The sequence below is a fragment of the Haliaeetus albicilla genome, chromosome 5 (assembly GCF_947461875.1).
Source record: "Haliaeetus albicilla chromosome 5, bHalAlb1.1, whole genome shotgun sequence".
Lineage (NCBI taxonomy): Eukaryota > Metazoa > Chordata > Aves > Accipitriformes > Accipitridae > Haliaeetus > Haliaeetus albicilla.
In genome coordinates, this window is record NC_091487.1 from 11,890,390 (window position 1) to 11,909,111 (window position 18,722).

The following is an 18,722-nucleotide window of genomic DNA, read 5'->3' on the forward strand; positions in this document are numbered from 1 at the left end:
ATAACAATTAAGAGTTTCTCAAATCTTAATAAAGGTGGATTTTTAAGAGGCGATGCTGGTGCCTGGCTTTTCAATGTAAATAGTGCTCTGGTCCACACCTGTCCCTTCGGAAAGCCCACCCCAAATCCTGCTCCCCCTCGGCAAATGGCCCTGCCTGTTTTCTGTTGCCCATAGAGCTGGGATTTTAATTTTCTTGAGCTGGGGACGCTGCCTGCCATCTGCATTGTGTAACAGTGAGCACGTTGTTCCCACTTGGCTAGCAATCACCATGCCAAGCCCTCAGCCTTGGCTCCCTGCGGCTGGTCTGATGTGCATTACAGAAAATGCCGGGGATCTCAGGGTTAAGACAAGTTAGGATCACTTTTTTTAGTAAGGAAAACAATCACAGGGCTGTGGTGCCTAGGAAAAGCTCTGCCTTTTTCCATGATGAATGCTTAGGCAGTACTCAGGCGTGCCAGGCAATTTTTCCCTTTCTGAACTAGAAACCGCTCTGCGGAAGCAAACTTAAAGAGCAGAAGGAAACTCTGCATTTTTTGGTATAAAATTCCAGGTTAAAATTGCTTTACTGGTCTCACCACATCTTGGGGTCTGCTGTGAACTGGGCTTCCAAAGCCACAATTCTCCTGTGGGAAGTTGGACCCTCAGTGGTGTGAAGGCTTCAAGATGGAGAGCCGAGTCCCTCCCCCTTGCCCTCTGCCAACAGCCAGAGACAGCTGATGCTGGAGACATCCCGCTCTCCTTCTTTGGTTCCTGACTCCCAGGCCTGTGGGGAGGGTTCAAATACTGCTGTGTTTAGTGACATTTTTATGTGTGTTTGATTTTCATCAGTATTGCTCCTTTTAGAGAACCTGTCTAGCTAACAGCTGTCACAAGCCCAAACTGCAGCCATCGTGCTTGTCGGTACCAGGCTGGTCCCAATAGTCCCAAATCAACTGCCAAAGTTCACAGCCCATGCCTCAGCTAGTTTTTTCTGCAAACTAGCTATGAGTTACAAATCTTTCTGCAGGGGAGGGTCCTTTTCTTTCCTTTTCTTTTCTTTTTTCTTTTCTTTTATCTTATTTTCTCTTCTCTTTTCTTCTCTTTTCTTCTCTTCTCTTCTCTTTTCTCTTTTCTTTTTTATTTTCTCTTCTCTTCTTTTTTCTTTTCTTTTTTCTTCTCTCTTCTCTTTCATTTTCTTTTTTCTTCTCTCTTCTCCTCTCCCCCCCTCTCCTCTCCTCTCCTCTCCTCTCCTCTCCTCTCCTCTCCTCTCCTCTCCTCTCCTCTCCTCTCCTCTCCTCTCCTCTCCTCTCCTCTCCTCTCTCCTCTGTTCAAATTCTAAAATTACATTAGCTTAATCCTCCATCCAGAAATTGGGGAAATGAAGCATGGTTTGCAGATCTGAGATACCAACGGAAGGGTGATCCAACCCTATCTAAGCACATACCAATGGGCAATGTGTCTCTGTTCCCGGGGAGGGCGTTGGGATCCAATGGGATGTGTTTGATGTCTTGAGCCCACCTGAAAGCTGACCTGTTCAGACCTCATCCAAGGAGGGTGCCTACCAAGAGCACCAGTAGAGGACTGTCCTGTTCACAAGATAACACTATTGACCCTGCTCTGGATTCTCTAGCAGCTTTTAGCTGCTCTTCTCACTGTTCATTAATGGATGTCAGTGAAGATTTTCTAAAGCTTCCAGCCTCCCCCATGTATGGACACCTAAATACACCAGGTAACACCCACCACTACTGAGAGTAAGGACTCCTAGATGGACCGCATCAGCGGTTTGCATCCTGTGGCCTTCCCTAACCTCCATTATGAGCATAAATGGAAATCTGGAAGGCAAAAAAGGAAAATATAGCACGGGAAATCAGAAATGCCAAGGAAGCCATAGGGGCTTTACCAAGGAGTTCAGTTCCAATTTAGTGTAAAATTCACAGGCCTTGATTGCAGCAACACCATAGTGAAGGACTGCAATTTTGCCCATGTCTGTACCTCTGCCACCTCCTCTAGGCAAACCCAAGTGAGAAGTACTAATGAGGTCCAGACTGATCTGTGTTGGAAGGAACACAGAGTCTGCTTCTTGGAAGGATTAAGAATTAAAGAGCTACTGTCAGGTCCCATAAGTGTAAGCACAAGGTACAAAACCCAGCAGCCCTGAGCTGCTGATGCCGAAAAAGCTCATTGAATTCTTCCAGTCAGGACACAAAGGGCATCAATCCAGCAGCGTCTGCAGAACAAGACCTGGCACGGTATGAGAAGGAGGGGCTGTTCTGGGCAGGTTCTTGCAACAGGTTGAAAGTGCAGTGATCACCAGAGGTGGATTAGCATCTATTTACCCATGGTGCAACTTCAGCCTGAATATCCTGGTGCCCTGCTGTTCTCTGAACATACAGCTTCTTTGTATTGATCTGGTCCAAAGTATATCTTGGGACAGCTCATCCCCAGCACCCAGGCAGTAGTGTGTCCACCAGTAGGTAGCAGAGGACCAGAGGTGTTTTTGGAGAAGTTGTCCCAGCTGTGGTCCACAGGGGTCCTGAGTCACCCTGCTGTGAACCTGGACATCTGAGTCACAGTCCCACTTCACTGCTGTGCCAGGAGGGTTTGAATCAGATCACAACAGCATGAATCAGGACTGGAACGAGCCCTTCTCCTGAGTGTCAGGAGGCTCTGAATCAGGTTGTGAACTATTCCTTCCTTCCCAGAAGCGGAGGGCCTGAATCAGGGTCTAAGCTGATACTTCTGCTCCAGAGCAGAGGGCATTAACAGAGCATGATGGCAAGTATCCCTGGCTGGCAGAATGAGAAGGGAAAGACCCTAATTGCATGGTTTGATTAAAAACTGCCTGGACGCTCTCATTCTCTGCCAGTTTGCCGCAATGTCACAGGCCCTTTGAAATGGAGACAAGAGGGAGGAAAAGAGGAGTATTCTTGAACAGTAATGATGATTGTGTTGGAGAAAGGGCACTAAAGAGGACACTTTCAATCTCCTCCCAGGGCTGTCCTGATCCCACAGAGTACATGTAGTAGTCTTCAGCCCACTACAGAGTCTCTTGCCTCATTGCATCTCTGTTTAATGCAGGGGAGCACAGTTTGTGCAGATTGTTATTTAGGTTTGGGGGATTCCTGCCTAGAGGTGGGAGCTCCTGTGTGCTAGACAGATGACAGTCACCTACCAGGAGAACTTTGAAAAACACCAAATCCAGATGGGCAATGATGCAGGAAAGGAGGCACCATCTCTATTTTGCAGAAGGGAGATTGACTTTATCCAAAGTCACCCAAGGGTGCAGTGTGGCCAGGACAGCTTCAGGCTCAACTTTTTGTACTGCTTTTGAAGCTTTGTTTTGCTGATGCAGACTTTCTCCCTCTCCATCAGGGAATAAGGGGTGCTTTCTTCAGCTTTACACTTTTTTGGGGTATATTCACTTTCATGCATCGATTCATTGACTTGTTAGTGATGGGAGTAATTAGAGTGGGCTGCACGTGCTCTTCTGCACTCCTTATCTTCTTTATTATTATTATTATTGACATTAATAGTGCTCTCTGGCTGGGATGGCAATGATTCATGTGACACTTATTGTCATCTGAGAACAAAGTTGACAAGCCATATTTTCTTTCAGCCAGCACCATGGTAGCATCTCTCAAACTTTGGTTGTATCTAAGAGCTGTTGCAGTGAAGTATTTCTATAGTGTGAACCATCTGGGGAGCTGGTTTGTTGCAAGAGAAGATGGAGACAGAAGGAGAAATTTGTTAAAGGTGTGGGCCAGGTGCATCTGTGTGTGCAGCTCTCTGATTTCATGATATGTATGGGCCAGGACAACATGGACAGCCAGTGTCTCACTGCTGACAGCTGATGACTGTGACACATGAGTAGATCAGTTGGAATTGCCTGAATTTTTTCTCTCCACCTTGGCAGCTGCAAATGCAACAGCATGGGTGCCTCCTCCCAGCTTCCAGTGTCAAGGCAGAAGATGTCGGATCACATTTGGAGGAGGACAGAGAATGGTGTTTCTTAGGGCTGCTTTAGGAGATGTGTTATGGAGACAAGACTGGCAGGAATGAAAGGGTGTTTTGAGTAACCTGTGTAACTTTCTGTTTCCTTTACTCTTTTCCTACAGTATTCCCTCCTTCCATTATTTGCAGCTGTTGCATCACATGTCTACTTCGGATCTGCTATAGCACCCCTGGGAATCCCTCTGCTGACTTGAGGCAGTCAAGTCCCTTTGGAAAGAGCTTCTCATCTAACTACCTCTGTGGTTTGTAGGAGAATTGTCATGCTAGGTTTGGGCCAACAGCAAAGATCAGAGTACAAGTAATTATCGTGGTTTTGGCTGCGATAGAGTTAATTTTTCTTCCTAGTAGCTGGTATAGTGTTATGTTTTGGGTTCAATATGAGAAGAATGTTGATAGCAACAATGAAAAACATCAGTGCATTAAGTAGTGTTTATACTAAGTCAAGGATTTCAGCTTCTCATGCCCAGCCAGCAAGAAGGCTGGAGGGACAGAAGAAGTTGGGAGGGGACACAGCCAGGACAGCTGACCCAAAGTGGCCAAAGGGGTATTCCATACCATGTGACATCATGGCCAGTATATAAACTGGGGGGAGTTGGCCAAGGGGGGTGGATCGCTGCTCAGGAACTAACTGGCTATTTGTCGGTGAGTGGTGAGCAATTGCATTGTGCATCACTTCTTTTGTATATTCTGATTTTTTTATTATTATTATAATTGTCATTTTATTATTTTTTTAATCATTATGATTTTCTTCCTTTCTGTCCTATTAAACTATCCTTATCTCAACCCACAAGTTTTATGTTTTTTTCCTGATTCTCTCCCCCATCCCACTGGGTGGGGGGGAAGTGAGCGAGCAGCTGAGTGGTGCTTAGTTGCTGGTTGGGGTTAAACCATGACAGTAATGAATTAAAAATAAAATAATAATAGCTAAGTGGCATCTGCACCTACAGAACTCAACACAGACCAAACTAGGCTACTGAAACAAGCAGAGCCCACCAAGCTGTTTCAGGGTATTGCAATGAAGTGCTATCATAGAATCATTTAGGTTGGAAAAGACCTTTAAGATCATCGAGTCCAACCATAAACCTAACACTGCTAAATCCACCACTAGACCATGTCCATTATGATCAGGAGTGAAAATCAGCTGTATTTTCCAATTCCCAAATTCTGGATCTTTTCCAGCAACTAGCTTGGAATGCCTGATTTTCCCACAGGGAACTGTCGTGCTTGTTTAATGGTAGATGATTTCTAATTTGAATCTTTCCTAAAAGGTGTGTCTATAAGGACAACATCATTCAATGAGCTTCATTTGCCTAGTTTTTCTCTATAGGTTAACTCAGGAACACTTACTAAGTTTCAAACACTTAACTTTTGAGGGCTTACAGAGAAAGATAAGGCTAAACCTGGAGAAGATCCATCCTACGGACTGGCATTAAATCTAATGGATATCTCCAGTATTCTACTGTATCAAGAAAATGTTATGATAAGGGGAACAAATGGAAACATTTGCAGACACACACAGGATCCCAGGCAGAGACGGCAGGAAAGAAAACCACCTCTCATGGCTTTGTATGCTTAAGTAAGTGGACTTAAAATGCATGTGTAAGACAAATGCTGTTTTTAGTTTTGCTGGGTTAAAATGTACAAACTGGGATGCAATTAATGTAGTGATTATTGAAATGCCTCTAGGGTAAAACAGCTGTCACGCAAGCCCATTCCACATGGCTGATGCCTTTTTACTGTCTCTAACAAGACATCAGTATTGAGCATTTGGAGCCTCTTAGATACAGGACTCAAGCCCACAAACGCTTGCCATTGGCACAGTGTTTCTTACCCCTTTGCTGAGGTTGGGCAGGACCTTTCTGTGCCAGTTTTGCTTAACATGCCAAGGATATGCAGCAGTGCCTGGTCCCAGGGCACATGGCTGTGGGTGCTGCCGGGATGCTCACACCTCTGAACATGCAGAGTGAGGGGTCTGGGAGTCAAAAAAAAGGGTCACATCAACCAAGCAGAGATTTTTTTCCCATTTGTTTAATGAATGACTGGTAATAAATTCTGTTTCTCTTGCTATGCTGCAATGAAGGTTGCTTTCTCCAGACTTCTGTCCCCAGGCTGGTGAGGGCTGCAGAGCCCTGGCAGCAAACAGCAGAGATGAACTGTTTGTCTTTCTTTATAATGAACCTGGAGACATGTGTTGCACAGAGCATGGGGCTTCCCTGCTCTCATCACCGAGCATGGAAACAAGTCTGGTCTTGCAGTAAAGTCTGTGCACCCAAGGACAAAGTGGCTGTGCCACTGCTTTCCCATGCCACCTTTGGCATGTCCCCGAGCAAGCAGCTCCACCAGCCCCAGGGAGCCGCTCTGGTACCTCACCAGCCCCAGAAGGGGTAGCTCTTGTCCCCGTTGCTCACCTAATGCCAGGTTTATGCCTTATGACGTCCATCACAGTGGCATCAAATGGCATGTAGTGGAGGACTGGGAGAGCAGCAGGAGGAGGGGACGTCGCTCGCGCCTGAGCGGCATTTGCAACTCTGACAAGAGTTATGGGCCTGGAGGCTTTGGGGTGCAGAGGTACTGCCGCTCGAGGCCAGGAGGAAATCCCCGGCTCCTGCTGATGAGCTACGCAGCAGGCAACAGGTGGGGAGGGATGGGGCACCTCGTACGGGCCGTCGTGATGGAGAGGAGACCAGCTCCTCCCTGCTCCTGGAGGGGCAGGAGCTCCAACTGGAGCGTGTCTGCAGGGCTGCCGGCTGTGGCTGGGTCTGGGGGGGAGATGAACCAGCAATGACAGAGGTGAGCTCGGCGCTGAGCAGGACAATCGCAAAGCTCAGCCCTTAGCAGGGACAGTGGCATGTCGCTGCCATACCGTGGGCTCTCCCTGGTGCAGTGGCCTGCCTGTGGGATGCTGTGGGGCCGTGATGTGCCAGCCGGTGCCGGAACCTCACGGGCGCTTGGGATAGGGACGGGCTGCAGGCACCCAAACCCTGCCCAGGGAGGGATGTCCTGGAGGTGTGAGCCCAGCCTGGAGAGGAGACTTGGCTTGCCCAGGGAGGCACCGGCTGCTCCCCTACATGGCTTTCCCCTCTCTTCTTTCGCAATCCCTTTGCTTCGGGTGGGAGAGCGCGTCTGCTAATGGCAAGCTGACAAGTGAATCAGTGCATACGTGCAATCAGCAGTGCTGGGGGAAGGAAACAAGGATTTATCCTCCCCCTGTTGTTGTAGACAATGCTTCCGCTTGCAGCCTGAGCTCCAGTTAAGGACGTTTATTGATTGCTTCTCTGGTTTACTACTGCCTGCCCAGGGAGCAAATAACAACATTTTAAATGAGCAGGCTGAAATATGGCAAGGAGGGAGTTGACAGGCAGTGATTAAGCAGCCCTCTGATCTGGAGGAGGGTAAGAAACAAATGACAATATATATAGATGTATGACGGCTAATATAGCAGGGGAGAAAATTAACTCATTGCAGGAAGGTGAAAGATCTTTCGGCTACTCTTGTTCCTGTCTGATGATTAAGCTCCTAAACTAAAGGTTGCCAGAGGGAAGGATGATCCCAAATATATTTTTAAAAACACTGCTGCAGAGCACTGTGTATCCCTGTTCCCGCAGCACTTGCAGAAACGAGGGACTGATTCAAAGGCTGCTGAAGTCAATGGGAGGCTTTCCAACTATGTCCATGGGTTTAGATCTGATCCCTAAATCCTGAGCATGGCTTCATTGAGAAAAACACTTAATACATGACAGCCTTGGAAACTGGTCCCCATATTACTGTCCTAAGAAGAAAGGAAGCATTGCTGGTGAACTCCTGGGTGCCACAATGGCACCTTGGATCATAGACATGCAGTTTTGTATTATACACATTTATATTACTTTGCTCATCTGAAGAGTTTAAGGGATTAAAGCCACATTTTGTCCCCGCGCCAATCCTGGACTGGCGCATATAGGCTAGACTGGAGGGTCCACTCAATGGTGCTCTGCAGAGCGTTTTGCTAAATGGGTCATTTATGCTTAATGGTTCATTCCTTACAGTTAGTACAAACAACTTTTTAGATGGAAAGAGTCCACCTGCTGTTCTGCACAGTACCATGCGCTACTGCTGTGTCACCTCGAGCCCAGGCTCCTTAATCGCATATGCCTGGTGGTGCAGGTGCATTTATCTGCTGATAAGGAGTATTTGCTTAAGGCAGATCATTTTTTTAATATATATATCCTGATATAAGAGGAAACAGGCTCCTGGAAAATATTGGCAGACAACTGGAGAGATACCAATAGTTCCTATGACACTTCCCCAATCGGCCTTTAATCTCTCTCTATCACCAGTATTACCATTTGCAATGGGGTTGAAAGGCATTTCAAAGAGCTCAGGTGGTAAAAGCGCTGACTGCAAGCTCAGAGTCCACGGCTGAAGGTTACGCGCTGAGGCGGGGCCAGCAATGGCAGCTCTGACAAACAGGTGAAAGTCAGTTGCTCACCTTGCAATTCCTTTGCTAGACATGAATTCAAAAGCCTTTGAAGGTCAATGGTAGGGTTTTCTAGTAGGCTGAAGGGAAAGGACTGTCTGCAAATAAAGTTTTCACCAAATGCAATGTTACTATAGAATCAAAGTCCTCTTTGTTTAGCAAGGACAATGGGTTTATAAAGATCTTATCACTGCTAGGATACTACTGTTGCTCTGCAAAAGCACACAGCAGGGCGCCTGAGAGCACAGGAGTGACATTATACCACATTAAAACCTGTAATTAAACGAACAGTTCTTGCTTGGAAAAAAATTAATAGAGAATGCCATTTCTTCAACTTTTTGCAGGCAGGCAGAATTCAGAGAGACGTCATGCAGGTGTAGCAAAATGTCCATGTTAAGTGATGCTGGGCTGGACCTTAAAAGAAGAAGCTAGGGAGAAAGCCCAGCAAAGGTGCTTGTGTGGGTCGAGTCCTCTGGGTATGATTTTCAGGGCTCCCACAGGACCAAGTGGTTTCCACTGGTAGCACAAGCTGGCTTTGCCTTTTGTCACTGGGTGTTTTCCTTTCTTCTCATTGAAATTAACTTTCCCTGCTGATATTTCCTCCTAGCTGCCACTTGGTGAGTTGTTGGACTTCCCTGACAAAGAAGCAGCTGCAAGACCATATCATGTATGCTCCATAACATGGACTTTGGAGGAAAGTGGGAGGAAAAAAAGTTGCAAATTTGAAGAGATGCAAAAGACATATTTAAAGCTGTTATTTAAATATGAAACAGCAAGCTTTTAAAAACAAAGCATTTTAGTGAATAAGAGAAGCTCATTAAGACTTCTTAAACAGTGCCAGCTCTAAGGAAGAGACATTTTTGTTTAGCTCTGTGTGCTGCGAGGGAGAGTTTTTTGAGATTCTTGATATTTACATTAAGAACAGGCTGTATCTTGTGAAGATCCGCAGAAAAATGACAGAACACTTTCTTTACTAAATTGAAGCATTGCCCCTGTGCAACTCAGGCCAGTGGGATGCAGGTGAGAGGAGCAGGGGATGAACTAAGCTGCATCACACTGCTCCCTCTTTAATCTGCACTACCATGAGTTCATCTGGCTTCCAGCTAGTGCGTGTTACAGCTGAGCTTGGCTATTGCAACTCCGCTCCAGAGACCTCCAAACACTTTGCTTTCATATTGGATGAAGAGTTTAGAGTGTTTATTGTGTGCAGAGATAGGGCTGAATTATATTGGTTTGTTCCCTGGCTTTCAGAAATATAAATCGTAGGCCTGAACTACAGAATTTATGACAGATCTTTGTTTCAATGTACATAAGCATTCTAAAAGACATTCATTTACTCAATAAACCACTAATATGCTGACTTTATAAAGCATCTTTCACTTTTCTTTCTGCATATAATCAATCATCATGTCCATACAGCCTTTGTAGAGTAGAAATTAATATTATAAATGAGCATGTTAGAAGGCTTAATATGAATAATAAACAGCAGAATGCTAAGGGCAGAGCCGGCAGCAGTATCTGGCCCTGTGCTCACTGACTGCAGAGTCCTTGCCCATGATAGTGCCGTGCTGGACCTGAGTGACCCATCCAAGGTCAAACACAGAGGCTGCTTTGGCCAAGCAGGGACACTGGCCCTGCTCCATCAGCTGAAGATTTCCTGTACAGGTAATCACATTTTCCTTGATTTCTTTGTTTTGAATTTGCAAGAAACTGCCCCCACAGCTGGAGGGATTGATTCTGCAGAGGGGGAGCAGCCTCCCTGCCTGTGTCCTCCCCAAATCGGCACTGGAGTGCCTGGGGTTTAGCATTTCCTCAGCGACAGGCCTGACTGGGAGGAGGAGGACTGGCAGAGAAGTGGAAAGACCGATTTCAGCAAGGAACATAGCAAAAGCCTTCCCAGTCCTGGGGCTTGAGTTTCTGAAGTTACCTCCTCCCTCCTTGCTTGCTCCTGGTGAGACAGACAGGGACAGAACATGGTTCCTCCAGCGGGATAACATCAGTCCCCTGTAGTGTCCCGGGAGGAGACAGGGACATAGGGGCACCGTGTGTGTGCGCTCCTCCTGCTCTTGCAGCTGACAGCAGCATTGCCTCTGGGGCATATCCACCTTCAGGGGGGAATTTTCTGTCGCTACCCAGCCTTTGCTTTGCAAGTGCATAGTGATGACTGAGTGTGATGATTTGTGGTGAAGGCACAACTGCTTCTTTCCCCCCAAATAGAACCTTTAATATAACTCCCCCCATCCATAACTAGTGTCTGAATTAGCAGCTCATGACGCAGGCAGGAAAAGTTATGGAGGTGATTAAGGAGATAAAGCGAAGGCTGCTGGCTGCATTGCCTTCACACATGCCAAAGTGCCAACATGTCTTTCGGGGCATAAACCAACCTACTCCCTCCCTACCAAGATGTGCAGAGCAGTGAAATGAGAAAGCCATCCCCATGGTGCCGCTGCCACGAGAGCACCTTGCACTGTTCCTGCTCTCGGGCAGCAGCCCCAACACCACCATGCAGCCGAAGAGCTGCCTGAGAAAGGGAAAAAGATTTAAACTGACACATTAAAAAGAGACCAAACTGAAAAGTTGTGGGTGCAATTTGAATAAATGCTTCAGAGCTGCTAGAGCTTGCACTCGAAAATAGCACGAGGGAGGGGGTTTTAAGCCCCGTGCAGTATTTCCAAGTGGGTCTTTGGATAAATTGACACAAATTCCAGAGGGATTTTAACTGCAAGGACTAGGATCCAGAGCCTCTGCTCAGCCTGCGTACAGGCTTTAACCATGTCATGGAAAAGCCTGATTCCAGTTCCATGGGGCAGGGACAGGAATTTGGGAAGGGAGCATGCTTATAATGTGCATGTTTGCACAAGGTTTATTAGGATTATTTTTAGGAGTATTGTACCTGACCAAAAGGGTATGATGCAACGCAAGCTCCCTTCAAATAAAAGACTATGTAGTTTTGTGAGAAATGACAAGATAAACATGTACTAGTGAAAAGCTCAGGAATAGGGTTAATTTTTATTTTATCTTCAGCTTGATTTTCCTGTTAAAGAAATAAATGTGCTGTTAAAGCTCCGTTTGCAGAGAAGTAAGGTCTTTTATTGAAACCGAATTCAAGCTGCATTGTGAGGAAAGAGTCTCTGGGACTTCCCAAATATGTCTTTTGGGGGGGAGTGGAGGGAAGAGCTATGAAAGCGAAGTGGATTCAATTTGTTCCTGCTTACTTTCCCCAGCTACTGCACCACAGTGCAAAGCTGCTCTGCTCTGAACCGTGGGGAAGGCACGAAGCTTCGCTGTGCAGGTTTGGTCTGGGTCCTGAAAAGGTGAAAGAGGAATTTGTCCTTCCACTGGCAAAACCCGCTGCTTACACTGTCGCTCCCATGGCAGCACAGTTCCCTTATCCGTAGATAAACTGAACCAAAATTCCTTGCGAGGCTGCACCAACTCCCACAGCCTGTGCTGCTGCGGAGCTCAGCCCAGCACTCCCCAGGTGCCGGCGGCCGGCTCCGGCTGCGGTTACGCGGCAGTAAATCCCCGGCAGCCGGGGCAGTGCCAGCACCGCACCATGAAACTCGGACTCCAGCACTGGGACGTTCTTCAGATGTCTTTGAAGCTGTCTTGCCTCTTTTATCTGTATTTCAAAGATAATGAGCCAAATGCATTTCTGATGCCATTGGTTTAAATTTCCTCATTAACTCTAATCGCACTGGGTATGAGAACGGGGGCTCTGGGCAGAGACACGGCAGCCTCCCACTCTTGCGCAGCAAGGAAGGCCTTAGGTGGCGATGAGAAGAGGAAATCGTTAGAGCAGTCTCGTGTATGGGTATCCCCTGAGTAACTGCTGAAGGTGAAACGGTCTGGGACGTTAATCAGATCAGATCAAAGAGCAGAGCCTGTCCGGCCCAAGCAGCCCTGGCTGGCAGCCTGATAAGCTCCGTGCCAGCGAACGCAACCGCAAGACCTCCCATAAAACTGGTACCGGTGGGATCAGGAGGGCACCCTGATTGCTTGTGACTAACCAAACAGGAACATAAAACCACCTCTTTAATGCTCCTGGGATTTAACAATGTCACCTTATGCATGATGGGTCTAATTCCAGAGAGACCTTTCCAAGTTTGTCCACGTTATCCCATCAAACACCGAGCCTGGGAAGGCAGCATCCTTCTTCGGGACCACTGCTGAACACACTTTTCCAGTGCATTTTTTTAGGCTCTTGCCTGTCAGTGGCAGTTATTGGACGGGGCTTGAATAATGGGGCCATTCCAGTTCCCTCCTTGCGTGAATGCCACTCTCACAGGCAGACAGCTGCTTTTACCTCTTCTCCAAAATTCTGTTTAGTTTTGGACCCCGTTCAAGACTGAGCAAATCAACTGGGGACTTTCCATTGTTTGCCACAAGCCTTGGAGCAGCTGTTATTGTTCTTCATCTGCTGGAACATTTCTGATCGAGTTATTGTTGTCTCCCAAGGAAACTTTTAGAAGACTTTCAGAATGAAGAAGCCTTCGCATATTGGCAAAGCAATTTTTTGGTTTTATTCCCAGGGTGGTAGTTAGAGTTTTTCCGTTTCACTGACGTCATGGCTTTTGGATGTGCTTGGACTAACTCGTGGGTGAATTCAATATTCATCTTCATAGCTTCTGCTACATTTTCTTTTCTACTCCGTGGTGGCTTATGGCCACTAGTTCTTACAGAACCGTGTTCAATTTCCACAAAAGAGTGACCTAAAGTCAGAAAAAGGTCTTTATTCTTGAAATGTTTAGAAGAAAAAAAATTAATTGCTGTTGCTTAATATCCCAATGTCTTTGTTTTGTTTTTTTTTTTCTTTTGCAAAGACTTCTCACACATCTCCATCTGTAGCCATTTTTCTAGTGCATCTGGGTTTTTTCTCTCTCTGCTTGTGGGAAGACTGATGGGCATTGTCAGCTTTTTCCAAAGCTGTGGACTTAGAGATCCAGAAATCTACTAATTAGTTCATGTTTAATCTGCATGATCTGCAAGAGCAGTTCTGGAGTCTTGTAGATTTGTTCCAGCACAATCAAATTATGCTGATTAGATTGGTAAAAAGCCAAAAAAAAAAAAAAAGGCATAAATAGCAATTATTTCAAATAAATTCCAAGCACCTAAAGACTGATTTTAGCCTGGGCTGTTGAAAAATTTCATGCAAATTGTAGTGTGTGTTTATTGCATTTTTTTCCCAAACGAAGTGGAAGAGTTGGACTTAGTAGTAGGCAGAAAAAAGTTGAAACGCCATGGGCAGCCCTGTCAGGAGCAGTGAAACAGATACTCCCTGCAGCTGTGCGGTGCCTTGCAGGGGAGAGCACCATCACCAGTGTTTGCCGTGCTGCCTGTTCCTGAGGCAGAGCGCTGTCTCTTAAAACTCCTGGTAAAATCCTAATGCCTATAAATCAAACTGCCCCTGCTGAACCGTGCCATCTCCCAAGGTCACTCGAGCTGCCTGGCAGGGGAGCAGGGCTGCTCCCTGCTGCAGCCACCTGCTTGCAGCCCAAACCCTGGTGCAGGTAAATGGGCTGAGAGGTGTAGTCACAGGACAAGGAGGGTTGCCCAGTTCTCCATCAGTTAGTGCAACTAAAGGTGCTACTTGGCAGTGCCCTCCCTGGTGCTATGGTGGTTGCTGTCCTCGGTTTTGGGGTGGAATGGAGTTTAAACAAGGAATTTAGAAGTCTCACTCTTTGGTTCATCACAAATTCAGGCATAGGAGCTAGGAGGTTTAGCTCCCCAGGCTGCACTGCAGGTAGGAGGCTTCTTCCATCGTTGGTCTCACAGGACTGCTGCACTTGCTAAACAGCAACACGCATACTCAGAGGATAAATACAGGGTATTTATCAAGTCAAGTATAATTTGAATGTTTATGGACACAGCTGAGCAAGGCCTTTGCTTTTCAAAGGCTTTCAAATGTTTAGGAAACAAGTCATAATGAAAACCTCCCATCTTACAAGTGGGCAAATGTGCTGTTAAGAACCACTAGAGTTTTGCAATATAAATCTTATTACTGTGGTTGAAAACACAACTGGAACTTGACTCTGACTTGCACCAAGCAGCCATTACATGTTTTGGGAAGTGTCACGCAGCTTTAGACCATCATTGCCAGAAAGGTACAGAGGGACCTTGGAGTAAATGGGCATGAGCTCCTAGATTAGCTCCATTTAGTCACGCTCTGCTAGGAGGTTTAAAACAGCTCCTGTGAAAAGGAACAAGCTTGTCCTTCCCTCAGAGAGGATGAGTGCTGAGCTTCTCTCTCTGTGCTGCAGCCCCAACACCTGTTACCCGACACCCATCGGCTCACACTTCTTGACAGAGTTGCCCTCCTTCCCCTCACCTTGGTAGCCCTTTGCATTTATCTACACTGAGTTTCACCTGTACTTTATTGCCCAGTCAGTCATTCATAAGAAGGACTCACCTGTAAAGTCTATAGTTCTTTACAACCTGTCCCCATCCTTACTGCCATAAATAACTTTGTGCCATCAGCAGACTTCCTCGGCTAAGTGCTCAGCCCTTTTTCCAGGTCATTTATAACGATGTTGAGCTGCACAAGTACCAGCACGGACGCTGGGATGCTACTCGTGACCTCCATGCTCCTGCGAGACCCAGCTAGGACCTCTACCCTCTGTCCCTTATCCCTGAACTTGTTACTTAGCCTTATTTATCCTGCAACTAATGGCTTCAGAAAGTGCCTTAATTCTATTAGATTCCCTAGCTTTTTGCATGGGTGGCTCTGCAGCCTTACTCATGGTCTTTTAATACTATTTTGGGGTGTATAATTGAATTCAACCACTCTTAGGTGCTCTATAATGAAGTGGGGCAGGGAGAGAGGAAACCACTGGCTACATGGTGTTTTGAGCAATTGGCAGCCTACGTGGTATTTCTGCTTTGTTGATTTTTACTTGAGGAAATCAAATGCTGGCTGGTATTCTGTAAAAGTGCAGCAAAATGTGACTGCTGCTAGCGTGACCACATTGGATCCAGACTATCCGAAACCAGTGCCATGTTTTACCTGGTGGGGGAAAACCACAGGATCTATCTATAGTCACCGATCCTTCTAATTCACAGGGAATTTGGTTGGGTTTTTTTCAGCTCTGATAAAAACAATGCAGCATATAAGCCTCTTTGAGTCATCCCCTCTGCTATAAGAACAACCATGAACAGCTGATTTTTATGAGGCAGATGTATTTATAGGCTTGGGATAGAATATAGATTTTAAAATGCCACTTTTCTGCTTCAGAGATTGACTTATATTTTTAATCTCTATAAAATTAATCCAGCTAATTAATGAAAAAGGCTACCGAGTAAAATGAATTAAAGTTTCAGAAAATCATTAAGCATTGATATGGCTGCATGCTCTGATTTGGTAATGAGTCGTGACACGGTGAACATTAACTATATTTGCATCCAGGTACAGTAAGAACTTGTGGGCAATGAGATGGTGCCAGGTGAGAGCTTTGCTCTGGAGGAGATTCTTGCTTAGCATTAGGAGAGCACTGTTATTTAGGAAGGAGCTGTGACCCTTCTAGCAAAGGGAAGATCTGGGGCGTCAGGTCCTGTTTTCCATCCTGCCACTGACTTGCACAATCCCGTTATGCATCAGCCTTTAAAATGAGCATGGTGCTGTACGATTCCCAAAGAAGCCTATGCATCCAGGGTCCAGGTCATCAAGAGAGCTGTGCTGAAATCCCACTAAAATAAATGAGTAAGGAAAGTCAGTAGGAACTGGGGCATGAAATCCCTTTACCTTCTTTGAGAAATCTGCTCTTTCTTCAGGCAGCCAGCAGCTCCCTTACATGGAGGTACCACCATGCTCTCACAACAGCAGCGGGTACTTCCATCTCCTTGCCATAGCCATTTTACCAAATCCCTTCCCCTCCCTGAGTAAATGTTTGCAGGATCAAAATCAAACTGCATGAGAAACGAGGAAGTGTTTCCTTATGAAGCAGAAATCATGTCTCACACGGAGATTTATCATGCAGAAGAATCACATTTTCCTCTCCTAGGGAGGCAGTTGCACCTTGACTCTTACAATACACCTCTGTCAGAAGTGGTACAGAAGGACCTGGCAGGTGCAAAGGTGCTTGCTCAGTCTAAAGGAAACACCGAGCCCTGCGTACTCCCTTGGAGGCAGAAAATGCTCCAGAGGAGAATGCACAAGACCCAGCGCTGTTCCTGGGGTCAGCAGAAAGCCTTGGCTAGCTCATGCACTGCACAGTCGTGTCGGGGAATGCAACGAGTCTACGGAATTCCTGACAGTTCGAGAACAGCGCGACCTTGAGCAGCTTGTAGTATATCCTTGAAGAGTCTGGAAAGATCCAAGAAGACCGGTACAAAAACAAGATAGTGATAAGAAAAACCGTCCTAACGAACTCACCAATCATGAATTGTTAGTTACTAACCAAACCAATCATATACTAACACATACTCTAAAGAAGGGTATAAAAAGGTGTGTTAGAACAATAAAGTAGCCATTTTGCATGATCTATTACTTGTCGTGTCCGTCTCTACCGTGACACCGTCGTGCACCAGTCATGCCATGCCTGGTTTGCCTGTGGCTTGCTCAGCTGGTGAGCTCTTTGGGACAGGCTCTATGTGCAGTGTTTAGCCCACCTGGGCCTCGTGGTGTTGCAGTAACGCTAGCAATGCATAGGGGCTGGATGTAATACTAGCAACCCGTTGAGGGGGGATACAGTCCCACTTATAGTCTATATAAGAAACCTTAAGGAGTCCAGTGCTGCCGTCCTTGCTCTGACATGTGTCCACAGGCTGGTAATCAGCCGTAACTATGTGAATATCTGCTTTCTCCACTGAAAAAGGGCGATTTTCTCTCTTTAAAGTGCTGCTAAGATCAATGAGGAAACGTTGACAATGAAGGATCCTCCAGGGAGCATTGGGTGGTAAAAACTGGAAGTCGACTTCCTATCTGTGAGGCTTTGTGTGCTTGTGGGGCATATATGCCACTCAAGTATTACCCATTTTCTTAAATGTCTCCAGCTTATCTGACAGAGAACACAAACACACAGTAAGAGAACACGCACAAACTGCAACTGGTGTCTTAGTTAAACCTGATTTCTCAACACAGGTAATCAAATCTTTCTTGTCCCATGCTCTTGCCTAGTAATGTATTAAAGTGGGTGATTCTCTTCTGTATTATATGTAAGTATATTGTATATTTTGCTAAGATAATTTAGACTGTACTGTGACTTTTGCAACAACGGCATGACATGACGTACATGTAATCCAACAGGTTGAACTGAATGCAGATGCTTTAAAAACCTTCTCCTATCCCTCCCTCCTTTCCAGTCCATCAGTTGTAGATCCCAGCCTACATGTCTTGTTAAAACAGCCTGATTGAACTGATATCCTCACTAATGAGCATTTCTGATCCCACAGCTTTTAAGGGGAGCAGCTGGAACCTTCTGGAGAAATGCCTCTTCATTGCAGAAGGTCAGGTGAGGAGGAGCCTTCTCCCAGAAATTGTTCTCTACCTTGCTACTGCTTCTTCCACTTCTTCCTCCAAACAGGTTTGTCCTCAAATCCAGCTGATTCCTAGGAATAGGAGGCTCTTGATTTTATTTTTTTTTTAATTATTCTGAAATAGTGCTTTATAGACAATTTCTAAGGGCATGGGGGAACCAATGTAAAAAAGTACCAGAAAGCCTACAGTCTCATCATCTTCCTAATCCCCCCCAGAGGAATAACTTCTGGCTCAGAGTATTTTGGCATCACAAACTTGCATCCCACATGCCCGGGGACCAGCCATGCTGAGTCCCAGACACCTGTGTTAGGGGTAACTACTGCTAACGTACTTTTGACTCAAGGAAGGAGGGAGAACTACAGCCCCCCCAATGCAACATAAGAGAGAGAGGAAAATCCCACTGCAGACTTCCCCTTCCTGCACAGTGCCTCATACAAAGGGAGGTTGCTAAAGCAACAGTTTCTCCTAGCTGACTACTAGACCTAGTCACGCACATGGGCTTCGTGCTGAATCAGTATCAGCACTATCAAAAAAAGATGGAAAAAGCTCCTTCCTCTACACGTAGCTTTGACTGCTCAGCCAGCACCTCTGGGAGCAGAAGCTCTGAATTCACTCGGTCCTGGTCTCTGACATTTCCTGCAGCTATCTGGACCCCTGGGGAGAGCTCCTCCACAGCTCCACTGGAACCATTCATGCAAACTGCCCTCTTAAGAACTATAAAGGAATCCGATATTTAGCATCAACCCACTCAGCCCCCACGGAAGGCTGAGGTCTTCAGTGGCTTGAATGATGCTGGGCTGCTGC